The sequence below is a fragment of the Triturus cristatus genome, chromosome 3_1, assembly GCF_964204655.1.
Source record: "Triturus cristatus chromosome 3_1, aTriCri1.1, whole genome shotgun sequence".
Lineage (NCBI taxonomy): Eukaryota > Metazoa > Chordata > Amphibia > Caudata > Salamandridae > Triturus > Triturus cristatus.
Window position 1 is genome coordinate 59,771,574 of NC_140583.1, and position 13,283 is coordinate 59,784,856.

Here is a 13,283-nt window from a genome sequence, read left to right on the forward strand (position 1 = left end):
ACGCGCCCTCGAGGCTAAGGGGCGTTCAAAATTCATCCTACCCGGCCTCACGCAAAACCTGGACACCTGTGGTACCAACGAACCACGTGAAACGACACGGCGTGGAGGCTCTGTGAAAGGGACAAAACACACCCGGAATACTCGGACTGTGCTGAACTGCTACACCCCGCCACCAAAATCCCCAGCCGGGGCAGGGCATGCGAGACGACCATACCAATAACATATCCTCCGAGCTACAAGCTCCACGACTCACCGCACACAGAAGAGGCGCACCAGCCAGACCAGCGGGCCACCCCGTGGCATCTTGCCAGCAAACGATGGACGGCGAGCCGGGCCAAGGCGCGCTAGTCACGACCAGGCCCGGAGATACCAGCGACGAGACAACGTAAGCCCTTCAAGGCGAACGGGCGGACAAGAGGGCGAGGAGGGGGCGGAGACAGAATATGTACCCCCCAACTCCTCCCCGCCGGAAGCAGCTATCTGCTGGGGTCTCCCTTGGTCTATCCCAGGGACTCGACCTCCCACCCCTGTGCCTTCCTGTGGCACTAAGGCGGCCGCCCTCCAAGGGGCGGGCCGCTGCGCAACCCCCCCCGGCAGCCTTACATTGCCTGAGTGACTGACTGTCTGACGGTCCCGGTTGAGGGTGCAGTACAGTGTACTGGACGCCGCCGGGTGAGGTGACTGCTGGACAGGGCACCAGACCACAGAGAGGCTGAGGTCCGAAGCAAGTCTCCCTGCTGCGGCCTGATGCGAGCGCCTGAGTGACCACCACGTGATGTGTCGATGACGGGAGAAAAAAGAGATGATCATGACTACAGCCCACGACTTCACCCGCGTGCCGAAAAGGAAAGCGCGCGTGGTACCTGGCATGTCACCCCAGCATTATATTGAACTGCACAGGGCCAGAAATGATGCCCAGGGCTGTCATTGGTAGCGCCTTCGCGCGCTACAAGATTGACGGCCCTGGGGACCCCATTGGTCCGCACACACACGACTACCATACCATGGCAGCATAAAACTGGCAAGGAGGCAACCCTACTGCCAGCCTATGCAGGACTCCTCTATAATGAAGAGCGACATCCATCAGGAAAGCCCCACTGGCTAGCATCATGAACCAGTGAGGCCGGCACTGGTGAGCATCAATAACAAGTGAGGCCCCCACTGGCTAGCATCCTCAGCCAGTGAAGCGGCCATTGACTAGCATCCTTAACCAGTGAGACCCCCACTGGCTAGCATCGTCAGCCAGTGAAGCGGCCATTGACGAGCATCCTTAACCAGTGAGACCCCACTGGCTAGCATCGTTAACAATAGAGGCCACGAGTGGCTAACATCCTTAGCAAGTGAGGCCGTCACTGGCTAGCATTCTCAGCTAGTGAGACCTCCATTGACTAGCATTCTTAACAAGTGAGGCCCCCACTGGCTAGCATCCTCAGCCAGTGAAGCGGCCATTGACTAGCATCCTTAACCAGTGAGACCCCCACTGGCTAGCATTGTCAGCCAGTGAAGCGGCCATTGACGAGCATCCTTAACCAGTGAAACCCCCACTGGCTAGCATCGTTAACAATAGAGGCCACGAGTGGCTAACATCCTTAGCAACTGAGGCCGTCACTGGCTAGCATTCTCAGCTAGTGAGACCTCCATTGGCTAGCATTCTTAACAAGGGAGGCCACCACTGGTTAGCATTCTTAACAAGTGAGACTACCACTGACTAGCATCCTTAGCCCAACATTCTGGAAAAATAGTGGCCTATGTGTGACTTCAAGTAATGACTAAACAGCTTGAACCTCTGGAGCAAATCAAAAATGATTTTCAGGTTCTACACAGGTATCAAGTGCTCGGGAGAAGGGCTGAGATCCAAAGGCCAGTCTAACGGTGATGTTGAAGTGAACTGGGGTTCAGAACTCCACTTTAACCCATACTGAGGCACTCACACCCAGGTGTATGAGCACTTAAGGTAACATAAATTCAGGTTTTAAACAGCAAAACTATTAGATCAGATTGGCGCACTTGCCCAATTATAGAGAACTGCTTTTAATATGCCTAGGGCATATTATAGAGTTTACAATTTTATTGAGGAAATAAATCTCTTTAGTGCTCACAAATGGACAAAAGAAAATGGCAACCGCCTCATTCTGCGGTGTTAAAGACAGGTTTCCATACAGTGAACAAATATGTTCTACTCTATAAACAGCGAAGCATCCTTACTGGTTTGCTTTACCTTTCAGTGTATCTCCTAAGAATCACCTGGAGCTCAAGACAGTTTCCCTGGGAGGCTTAGTTGTTGCTTTGTGAATGTTCAATACCTCCCAGAAAAAGACCAGCATTGGTAGCCCTCAATATCTTTTATTGGAATGCTTGCTATATTGGAACGTTAGTCTTCAAGTGTTTTTGTAAATCCCTTCCAACTTTTCCTTGGTGCAGTAGTGTGTTGCTCCAGCATGTCTGTACTGAAATTGCTATTCACACAAAATCTAATTTTTCTTACCTAGATAAGTACTTTGTAATGAATAATCCCTCCCACTAACGCAATAGGAGGTTTGTATCCTTGCGGATGTGAGAAATGACTTAACTGTAAACTCTAGATATTGAAGAAGGACAACGGCACAAAAGACTTGTTCAATTGGTCTCTGAGGGGCATATCAGCAACAACCGGCAATAATTATCACTAAGCGCACTTAGCGCTAAGATAATTATCACCGGGTAACGTGGATTTTTATCGCTGACATAGCGTGCTATTAGCAACGCTTATCTCAAAAGCGATAAAAATCCTCACACTAACTGCCTAACATGAGATTATCTCTGGAAACCCAGCGATAATCTCACGCAATGTGGCGTTAGCTTGATGATAGGGACTCACAAACTTAGCCATGATATCCACCTTCCATAGGATATCATCACTAAGTCAGTCCTGAAGCAGGTGTAAAGAAAGTAGCAATAAAATGGGTTATCGCTACTTTTCTTGCCGCTATGCTTCATAGTGTGGGGCTTGATGAAAGGAGAAATGTCGCTTAGCGACATTTCTCCAATCATGTCAGGTCAGGAACGCCCACTTTGCATCTCATTAGAGATGCAAAGCTGGGCGTTAGGAATTCCTACGCTAACGCAAGTTTTCTCACGTTAGCGTGAGCTTGCTAATTAGGCGATAAAATTATCGCTGCTTTTCGGCCGAAAACAGCCGCAAAAGTGGCGATAATTCTATCGCCTCGCCTTGCTGATATGCCCCTGAGTGTGGCCACAAACAGCATGTCATGTAAGTACACCACCGATCTGACTCTGTGAGATCGTAAAAAAGCTACCCCTATATGAGTAGTTCAGTGAAGAACTCTGGGGTTGGGGACAGCACGAGAGAGAGCGTCTTGAATTAGAAACTGTAACAAGTGTCTGTGGGATTGGTGAATTGGCACTGATAGATATTCATCCCTGAGATCCATGTTCACCAACTTATTCCCTGAGTCGCATAAACAATATATTCCCTCCAATTTTAAATATCTCTAGAGGACAAATCCTTTAAGTAGTTTTAATCAAGAACAGATTGCTGAGAAACCCCCAGAAGGGATGTGGGACCTCTTGTATTGCCTCCTGGTGAAACAACTCTTTTACCTCCTGTGTTGTCAACTGTGTCTCTAAGATTGTGAATCTCATGGAACATGGAGGAATCAGCTAAACTGGAGGAGGATACAATTATATTTTGTAACCTTGATTCTTTTGTAAAACCCATTGATCTGTTGAAATTAAACTCCAGCTGTGTAGAAAAAGGATGAGTCTGCAACTTAACTTTCAAGCTGGAAAATGTTTTAGCAAGATTGACCTACCAGCATTAGAGGAGAAAGGTCGTCTACCACGCTGTAGTGATGTCCGTCCTGAGGGAAGAGAGGAGTTTATCCTCTTCTGTCATTGAATCCTGCAGTATGCCTCTCCCTTGGAGCAGAGAATGTTAGGCGGTAAGAGATCTGCTGAAGGGTTCTGGTAGATCGAGCTCTGCCTCAACCGGCCTTGGCACAAATAAGCGGCGAAAATACTTTTTTGAAGTTTTGCTGAACTTTATCCAAAAAGGTAAAAGCTTGAACATATGTAGAAATTTCTTTTGCAAAAAGTTCACCAAACAAATGACCTCTGCATTAGGATCCATTTTTTTATCAGTCATATCTGCAGGTTTCGGATCTATCCTCATTATGAGGGTTGTTCTCCTTTCTGCAGCAATGACGGCATCGGCATTCCCTAGGAGACACACTGCACGGACAGGTAGATTAGCCTGAGTACCAGTGAGTGCAGCATCTTCTGTGATCTCCATAATTTGAGTAACAGGACCTAAGGGCTTTGTTGATCCTTTTTTCAGGTCTTTACCTTTTTTTGGATAAAAAGGAGACTATGGCTGCTTCAACTTCCGGAGTCATCCCCAATTTGTGGGGAAGAATTGGTCTAAGATATTTGACAGAGCACTCAGCCAAATATCCAATTTCGCAGCGATAGACATTTTTAGATGCCTGAGAAATAAAGAGGAGTTAATATCATCCAAAGTTCAATTTATGGCGTAGCCCATTTGGCCACACAGTGAGGACCAGAAGTAGATAGATGGGTTTAAATGCAAGTTTATTACAAAGCCAAGCACATGTATACAACTCTCAAGAATATAGTGTAAATATACAGAATCATCACTGGCAATCCAAATTGTCAAACAAAGTTCAGTCTCAAGAGCATAAAGCATGCATAGAATTCAGTTATAGCAATGCAGAAAAGAAGAAACAAAATCTGGTGATCTGTATATGGTTTTCAGTCCTCTTGCCTATAAATGAATAAATCGAAATTTCCTAAACTAAGCCTAAACCGAGTGGTGTTAAGAGGGAAACCCCTAATTAGTTGAATAAAAGCAGGAAAGTGTCAGCATTGTGAAGACTCCATTAGAAGTTCTTCAGTCAGGAATTTTGTATGGCATAAAGTCACACAATGAAGATATACGAAAGAGGTCTGTTCCCCTCAGAGTCTAAAAGGAATCTGACAAAATCTAAAGTGTGACCACTAATTAAAACTCCACAGAACATTCGAGAATCCCACATCATCAGTCCTAGTTCTTTTCCACCTTCTAACGGTAAAAACTTGGCAATCTTCTTCGACACTCCCATCCCCTTGTCTGATCAGTAAGGGAGACATCCGTTACATCGCAAGCGATACATCGCATGCCATTACAACGCAGTTGTTACAACAATCACGTTGTTACATCGCATACCTTTACAACGCAAGTCGTTACAATGACTTGCTGTTGAGGTGCACAAGGTGTTGGATTTAAAATCCAACACCTTCCCTACTGTTGCACAGACTGGAGTTGGAATAGCAAATTATACTATTCCAACATCCAGCGTCCCCTACCGCAAGTCGTTGTAACGACTTGCATTGTAAAGGTATGCGATGTAACAACGCGGTCATTTTAACGACCACGTTGTAATGACATGCGATGTATCACATGTGATGTAACATTGCATATTCGAACATCAAGACGTCATTGGATTTCTGTCATCTCCAGATATAACATGAATAGGTGCCCTCCCTTTGTTCGTTAGTGCCTCTTGTCCTCGCCAAAAATCCTTCTCCCGAGCCTCACTATCTCTCATACACATTGTGCTTTTCACTAACTATGAGTTCATATGAACAAACCTGCAAAAAAGAAGAAAGGGTTCCAACCTGAGCAAATTTTCACGTTGAAGGTTAAACATTAGAGCCCAAATGCTTAAGGCCTCTGGTCAAGCTAACTTAGCAAAACATTTCATTATGCATTTAAATGCATGGTTATGTATACATATACAGTTATAAAATACGTGCAGGATACTATTCAAATGAATAAGTGATTATATAAGAGTTGCAAAATTACCCAAACCACACAGATACAGATATATATTCAAACTACAATTTGGTAACATTTTAAGGTAAACATTAGTGTGCACACTTATGCAAATATCTAGATTCTACAGCAAATGCACCTTCAATATTTCGGGCAGGTGCATCATTTCACTTTAATGACATTAGAACACACAAAATATATGGTGATACATGCACGTATATATGGCATAGACAAGACGTGAAAGGGCAGAACCTAAAATACCTTGCTCCACATTCTGCCCCAAGTTTATTTCTATGTACCTTGCCCATAGGTTTCCTAGTCCAGTAGGCCACAAACCCAGAAGTTGAGGGGAAGGACCTCATTCCCCATCTCTAGGATACATAACTAGTTCCAGGTTAAAATAGGGAGAACCTACAAAATCCAGAACAACCCCAGTGCTCCCTTCTAATAGAGGGAAACACACAAAAGGTCATGGGAGGAATTTGTGTAACCACTGGCAGTCACTAGGGGTAGCATCCCAATCCATTGTTCTTTTGCTCACTCTGCCAACTTAGTTTGAAGCCAGCCACATGCAAATCAGCCTCAACCCTGCTCCTCATGGGAACAGTCAAGCCCGGACTGCCAAGCCAGGCCCTTCCTGAACCAAAACACAAACGTCCCAGGACCAGTTTTGTCCTAGTAATGGATTCATTAGAAGGGTACAGCTGGGTTCCATTGACACAGTAATCAAGGGACCCACCTCTGGGCAAACCCATGCCACCTAGGGCGGGACATGAAACACACAAAAGGTGATAGGAGGCTGCTTTAAGTCTAACCACTGGCAATACTTTGTGGTAGCAATCCGACCCATAGTTCTTTTGCTCACCATACCACCTCAGTTTGTACCCAGTCATGCCAGGTCCTCCCTGAACTGGAACACAAGCACCCTAGGACCAGTTTTGCCATACTTATGGGCTCATCAGTCGATTACAGTGGTGCAATCTGCTAAAGAAAGCTGAACTAGAATGACTGATAGAATCCTTCATTGATTTAAGTGAAGCAGCCACCTATGATTGAATAACCTCTTGTACTGTCACTTGTACTTCACTTCACTGCATACTTCTGTGCCCCCATGCCCTCTTGGCCATCCTCTTCCACAGAGGAATCAGGGTCTGCATGTTCTGACTTCAAAGGACGCTTCTGAACAGAAAATCTCTTAAGGCCACTCTTGTTAGGACCTTCCATAATGCACATGTAGGCAAAACTTTCATGGCAAGCAGATGCAAGGATAGAAAGGTTAACAAAGAACAGTTAATAGCTTTGGTTATCAAGGAAGCTGGGGAAATAGTTCTGGAGTTACGCTGGCCGGTACTGGCTGGTTGGCAGTGCTGGCAGTTTACCCTCTGAGGGCAACACCTCGATATCCACAACTATGAAATATATTTAAGTAAGGTAGGGTAAGAAATTCTCAATAGTAATAGTAAACATGTGTACAGAGATCAGGTACTAATCGTCACATACGTTTATTTTAATGCAGTTGAAAACAAATGAAAGGCCTGCGGGCCCTAGAGGTGCGATACACATGTTGGCTGGCTTATGTTCTATGCTGCTTTGCAAGTAATTAGAGACTTTCATTTGTTTTCAACTGCATTAAAATAAATGTATATGATTAGTATGTAATCTCTAACCACTTTTTTTTTCAAGGAACATTAAACCACATGTTTATTATTATTATTATTGTAATTGACAATGGCTTACCCTACATTACCTACAAACAGTTAATAGGTAAATAAAAATATTTTAAACTCCTCCTTTTCTTTTATTCCAAAATAAACCCCTTGCTATGGCGACCCATAAAATAAAATGACTAAAGGAACCCAGCAAAAAGCCTTCAGTGTGTGTCTAATTGAAAAAAAGGCCTCCCTGGTAATAAAGTTGGAATAGTGCAAAAAGAGATAAAACGCAAAGCAAAGTTGTTCTTTCTAGTCCACAGACATGACTGACGAGAGAGGTAGTAGGTGCAACAATGTTGCTCAGCTAGAAAAAATAGCGCGCTCTCCTAAAAGAGACAGAAGCCGGGCATCAGAGAATTGAATGGCTTGGGCACCTGTAGTAATCCTGGCACCCTGCTATACCTCTTTAAAAAACACATAGTGGTCAAGAGATTTCCATTTTTATTTGTGTTTTTCGATCATTAGAGAAGTAATTTAGCTGGGGTAGACATTGCTGATCCGGACCAAATTTTTCTGGATGACATTTTTAACAATGGTCGATGTGTTGCAGTGATGATGTCATGTTTCAGGAACCATGAGACCTACAGACTTCATTTTGGTGTCAAAAAATTGGTTTTGGGGGTCAAGTAGTCTTATTGAGACACAAAATAAATCCTCAGAGCAACGCTTCTGCCATTTCCCAAAACGGCAGCTACAATAGAGGAAGAAGATACATATATAGAAATGAAAAAGGAATAATGGTTTTTAATCCTTTTATGTATACACCAAACAATGTTTATGATCTGAATATGAAAGTAAAATTTGTTTATCACTCCTGTTTTAGACACATTTTCATAGTACACTTTGTTTATTTGTTTCACCAATCGCTTGTGGTACATTTGCAGAATGTTAAACATTTGAGAAGAATATATCGACAGGGACATCTTTTATAGCACAGGTTTTGCAAGTTCATGTACGTGTTAGTTCTGTCGGTAGTGTTTCATGGGTTTTAGCCCCAATATCTTCCAAACCAAATTCGCACGGATCTTTCTCTGCCTATGCACGATCCAAAACATTTGCACCTCTTCTGATCAAGTTGAATGCTCTTTAAAGGTGCCCACGCACAGAATATGATATCAGTGGAAGGTCACTTAGCGGGACTGATCTCTTGAACTCACTTTACCGAAGATCGTCGGATGTGTGACAGTCAGACTTGTTTTCCACACACCCACAGGTATTTTGAGTGAGTGAATGAATGATCTGATATGATAACGTGCTCGATTCACCCCAACCGGGGTATCTTGGCACTCAGTCAATACAAAAAACTGGACACAAAACATAGATCCTAAAACTGTGCCGTTTTTAATGCTTTCCTAAATTTGCTGTAGTCGGGGCAGGTTTGAACTGAGAATGGCAGTTTGTTCCAGAGTGTGGGGGTAAAGTAAGAGTAAGATCTTCTACCATATCTAGAACGTCGAATGTGAGGAACTGACAATAACTCAGTCTCACTGGAATGCAAATTCCTAGTGAGTGATATTGTTTCAGTTTCTGACAAAGGTGCTTAGGAACGTTACCCTGCAGAGCTTTATAGGTCAGACAGCACATAATGAGCACTACTCTTTTCCTTACTTCCAGCCAATGTAAAGAACTTAAAAGGGTTTAGAGGCCGTTCAAGGCGGTCGATTGCAGATCAACTATGCTAACGTATTTTTCACTACCTGCAATGTCGACAATTGGCAGCAGCCAGTAAAGCATCGCTGTAATCCACCCAGCTCACAACAAGAGCCTGTACCAAGGTCTTTATGGCAGACAGAGGGAGGAATGGCAAAACTTTCTTCAGTAATCGTAGCATATGGAAGCAAGTACCAGTTGCAGAAAGGACTTGTGCTTCCATGTTAAGTTCATGGTCTACCTTGATTCCAAGGTTCTTAATTACCATGCTAGAAGACTGGTCCTTGCCTAACTCTGGTGTCCACCAGTACAGAGTCCATAGGATTTAATCTTTCCCAAACAGAATAAACTTTAGATTCAGCTGGAGAAAGTTATCCGACATCCACTTTCAGGGCATTTCTTAAAATGGTTCCTGCCGATTTTACTGCATCCTGTGAGCTCATTTTGGCAGCAAGAACTTCAGGAGTGAAATCAGCTGAGAACTGAAGCGGCCTTAGTGGAGGTGGCAGAGTCTATAAGAATGTCAACAGACGCGGAAGCATCTGCTATGTTGATCCTGTTGGATCTATCTGCAGCCTTCGACACGGTTTCACATCCCATTCTGCTAAATAGACTTGAACAGCTTGGTGTTCAGGGCACAGCCCTAGCTTGGATCCAGTCCTACCTCCCTATCACACTCAAAGTGTATTTCTCCCACCACACCAATCATCACCTAAGCCTCTGAGGTGTGGGCTACCACAGGCCTCGGCATTAAGCCCCCTGCTTTTTAACACCTACCTGGTACCACTTTTCAACCTTATTGACTCCTGGGAGATGAAGGCTGTCTCGTATGCAGATGACACCCAGCTGATATTCTCCATTAAGGATCAGTCAAAGGACCCATTTGCTAGATTAACGGGTTGCCTGAAAGACATCACCAGCTGGATGAATAACAACAAACTGAAATTAAATACAGACAAGACAGAGGTTATGTTCCTTGGCCAGCCTCCCCCCTTCCCCCAGGACTTTGGCGTCAAGTGGGATTTAGATCTATATTTGAAACCCACATACGCCATGTCTCGTCGGTCTGCTTTGGCAAACTGAAAACCTTAAAAAAAATCCTGCACCTCTTGCCAGAGGATAGCAGGAGGACCGTAGTTTATGCGATGGTGACATCTCAGCTAGACTATGCTAATAGTCTGTACTTGGGACTTCCCATGTATTTTATTAAGAGACTGCAGATGATTCAGACTGTTGCTGCGTGACTTATTCGCAGAGTGCTTGTCTGCCATCACATTTCCCCTTATATCAGGCTCCTCCATTGGCTCCCAGTTGCAAAATGCATTGAATTCGACTCCTTGACCCTAGCTTTTCGGGCAATGCACAACATAGGACCTAGATACATCAGAAACAGACTTCTCCCATACCAATCGGCCCGCCCTCTTAGATCCAACTCTAAGCTCATACTGTGCGTTCCCCGGTTTTCCAAGGCCAGAAAGGGAGGAAGGGAAGGTCCTTTTCGGTCAGGACAGCTATGCTATGGAATGCTCTGCCTCTGCAACTTCATGTACTGGACTCTGAATCCGGGTTACGAAAGCACCTGAAAACGTGGCTCTTTGGCTAGGTTAGACGCTGCCCCAATCTACTCACCTGACTGCGGCTAAGCGCCGGGACACCGCTGTTTGAGGTAGCTGTTTGTGCTATACAAATAACACTAGTATTATTATTAACTCCATAAGTGGCTCATTCTTTTTGTTAGACTGACAAAAAGGAATTCTGTCATTGCACATTCCCGTCAGAAAAACCTTAATTTCATTATTATAGATCAATACAGTTTCATCAATGTTGACCATTATTTCTCTGATCTCACCGAGTTTGAACCCGTAACCAGCACTCAAAACTTGGCTTCAAAACTTAGTGCCGGATTCTGATGTGGTTAAGAAGGCCTCCTAACGGCATTTGCTCAGTCTAAATCGGATCGGGAACGTGTCTTTCCAACCGAGGGCCCGATTACGATGCGGTTAGGAAAGCATTCCCACCTAGGGTCCGATTACGATGTGGCTAGGAAAGCATTCCCACCTAGGGTTCGATTACGATGTGGTCAGGAACACAGGCTTCCATTGAAGTCAATGGGAGTCCAACTAAATCATATCTGGAAGCATTCGGATGCATCGTACTCGGTCGGATGGACTCTCCCGATCTGATTCGGTTGGAAACTATTCCCCAACCCATTCGGTCGGGAAGCTTTCCAAACCGCATCAGAATCGGGCCCTTAATTTGCTTTTTTAAAGAGCGCAAACTTAACTGAAGATTGGAGGTTCTGTTGCTGCTTAGAGCTCATTGTATATTCATACTTTCAAATATATGCACGCATGCACTTCGGGTGGGCATACAAACCCGCTGCAAATACATTCACCTCACTGTTTAGGTCAGCTACTTGGCTGTAAGCTTCATCTTGGAAGAAACTAGCTGCAGATAAAACTTGTTTCCCCTTTGAGAGTCAAATACTCTGTACTTTGTTCTTTCATCAATCCCTTTGGCCCTTGTGATGGCTAAACCACAGATAATACATTGAAGATCCTCTGCTTTCTGCTCAGTTGTTGGAGGTGGACAAGGGGTAGCCATCGATCTTCTAAGTGGATGGGCAGTGGGTTTGGTTGTGATCACTTACTCAAAACACTCGGATTCTTGTTGTGATTCACTGGTTTATGTTATTTTTTAATGAATTTTTTCCAGGCTTCTTTCTATTGTATATGACTTGTAGTACTTGTTATAATGATAAAATATTTGATCCACTTCACCCATCAGTTACAATCTTTTGTGAACTTCGTCTTGCCATATTTTTGCAGAATCTCAAACTCGCTTCTGTCCAGACACAGTTGATGATAGCTTTTCGTTCTGATTAGTTTGGCATATTACACATTTTTCTTAGTTAAAAGAGCCCTCAGATTTAGTAGTTAGCAAAACCCTGTCAGGAGGTAAAGATCCTCTGGTACCACCTGCTTCGCTTATGTGTACGAATTTGAATCTACAGAAAACCTAAAACAAAAACAATATTCAAAAAAATTACTAATATGTTGGCTAAAGCACATCATTATAGAGCCACCATTTTGGAAAATGGCAAAAGGGTTGCTCTGAGTATTTATATTCTGTCTCTATAAGACTACTTGACCCCCAAACCCTATGTTTTGACACCAAAATGAAGTATGTAGGTCTCATGGTTCCTGAAGTATTACATCATCACTGCAAAACAACCACCATTTTCACAAATGTGGTCATGAAAGATTAGGCCCGGATTACCAATGTCTACACAAGCGAAATTACTTTTCTAATGATATCTGGCAACAATTATTTGACGGAGGTATATCAAGGGGACAGGACTATAACAAAGCTAGATTGTTCTGTGCCTAACTCAGAGACAAGCCCTGAAAACAGTGACAGAAGCTTGTGTATGTGTAAAAGAAATATAAGAGTGGCACTCCAGACAATGACAATGTCCCGGCCTCGGGTTAATTTACAGTACAACTAAATAAACGTATTAAAAAATACAATGAAATAAGAGAATAATTAGCAAAAAGGCACTTTAAATAAAAACATTCTCTGCAAATTCTACAAATGTTACTACACTAGAAGCACATGCAACAACATATTCCAAAATAGAAAAAAACACTACTTATCTCTACTAGAGTAGCAAAGTAGTGAAGGTTTGCTGCCCTGCAAGGGTCATTCTATAATGTGGACTGGGACTGGTTGCCTTATTGTGAGGTCATCCAGTCACTGTGATGTTTGCTTAAGATAATTAGAATTCTCATCACTGTTGATATATTTCTTTGTTCAGTTTTCATATTATTTATGGTCTGTCTTCAATACAGTTATAGCAGTTATTCAGTGAAGTACACACTGTAGTCTTCTCAAAGCGCCCAAGAGCACATGGGGCCGGAAGCAGACTAGAGAGGTCTCACACCCTGTTAGTATCCTGCACCATTGCTCTCTACTAGAATGCCAACAGACCTCTTCCAGGTAGGACAAACGCACCTTCCACAAGAGTGAAGGGAACCACTGCAGCTGGGTTCCTTTATTGGAACAGATGGCCAACTGACCGAATGGAC